The sequence below is a fragment of the Frankliniella occidentalis genome, unplaced genomic scaffold (genome assembly GCF_000697945.3).
Source record: "Frankliniella occidentalis isolate FOCC.00 unplaced genomic scaffold, Focc_3.1 Scaffold491, whole genome shotgun sequence".
NCBI lineage: Eukaryota > Metazoa > Arthropoda > Insecta > Thysanoptera > Thripidae > Frankliniella > Frankliniella occidentalis.
In genome coordinates this window covers 104,639-106,402 of record NW_026267609.1, presented here as the reverse complement: position 1 = coordinate 106,402, position 1,764 = coordinate 104,639, and positions in this window count along the sequence as shown.

Below are 1,764 nucleotides of genomic sequence, written 5' to 3'. Positions count from 1 at the left end.
TTTAAAAATTGTCTCGTCTGTTGAGTTTTACTTCTTTTTTTTTCTCTGGACTATTTATTATTTTATTTAATTGACTGTGCCTAAACTTCTCCACGGTCATGTGTTAAACTCTTTACTCGTTCTTTACCACCAACCTACACCTGCTCGGTGGTGGAAGAACGAGTATTGTTCTCAGTGCAGTGTAACACCAAACATGATTCCATATTCATCTCAGAACATAAAATACCTACAAACTTAACACTTACACCACTTGAAACTGGGAATGCCGGTGTTTCTTCAAAGTATGAACTATTTTTTGAGTTTAATGGGACATTTTTGAGAACACTTTACAAATCTCGCCGATTTTCGTGCTAAGTCCCGAACCCAGCTTATTGGTGGACATTTTAAATGTGCTCAGAAGACACAACAGCTACAAACATAAAAGCGAGGGGGCACCAACTCCGAAATTTCGTGCACTGTGAATACACTCTAATAGTGAATATCACTGAATAATCACTGAATATCGCCTGAATACTGAAGGTATTAATTCCCTCGTGAACCGTGAATACTAGAAGTCACTGCCCCCTCGCATAAAAGTACTACTATTCAAGATTAGGAACCTTGCTGCTAATTTTAACAGTTAACTTTTTCCATGTTTAATAGTATTATTTTGAGAACTCTAAACAAAAAATTTAATGGTTTTCAGTTTAAGTCCTCAAGCCACCAAGCCAGCCGCGCTCGGCTCCGTTCGGGCCCTGCCTCGGGCCCCATTGTTGGGCTGCCCCTCGGCGCCCTCGGCCCCATCCCTCCCTTCGATGAGTGTTGTTGTAGTTGTCTCTATTTTCATAACTTCAAAAATACACTTTCAAATCGTAATGAGTGTTATGTTTGCTAATATTCTATACTTTGAGGTGAAAATACAATAATGTTAAGAACAACTTTAAGAACGAGTGTCCATTTTACCACAAAAGTAATTTTGTGCTTTCTTCTCCCTTGTTTTACCTGTCTTTCTTTTCTTACTCCTCCTTGCCATTAACTCTTGGTTATTGTTTCCTTTCCAGTGTGGTTCTGGGATTTGTTTGTGCACAAATTTGTTTGTTTCATGAAACAATAACTATGGGTTAAGGCTGGTGTGAACAATTTATTTATGAGGTTACATGAACACAGTGCAGGGTAGGAACGGCTGAGTTGGACTAGCCAACTTCCGAGGTCGTAGCGTAGGCTCCTCGCGCCCCTACCTGGAAGGGCGATAGGACTGACGATGCTTTGCTTTGCATGCTGATGTGCTGCGCCTCGCCCCACTAATACGCTTTAATGCATTATTTATAGGCTGGTGGTGGTGGTATGTGTGCTGCTTAATGTTGTGATTGCTTTCCAGGACGGGGTTACAAGTGCAGGGTGGGGTCAGTGTTAAACCATTTATTAAATCCCAAATTAGGGCATCGCCTCAACCACCTCTACAGTCCAGGTTGAACACGTCAAAGTGCAGACAAGGCACAGAACCAAGGAAATAGTGCACAGACGACTAACAGAGAAAAGAAAAAACGAAAACCTCGCTACCTGTTTTCGGTAGCATGCAAGGAAAGTGAACCGATTGGAAAAGTTGGACACGTACAGTCATTGTTCCTAAATTCGGACTTGCGCCCTAAATTCGGACATTGTGCCGTATTTCACTATTGTCGCCTCCAAATCCATAATGCGTTGACAAAATTTATTTTCTATGGGTTTGATGGAAAGGTAAGACCACCAAGTTTCCATTTCTGCCAAAAAAATAAATGTGTGAGT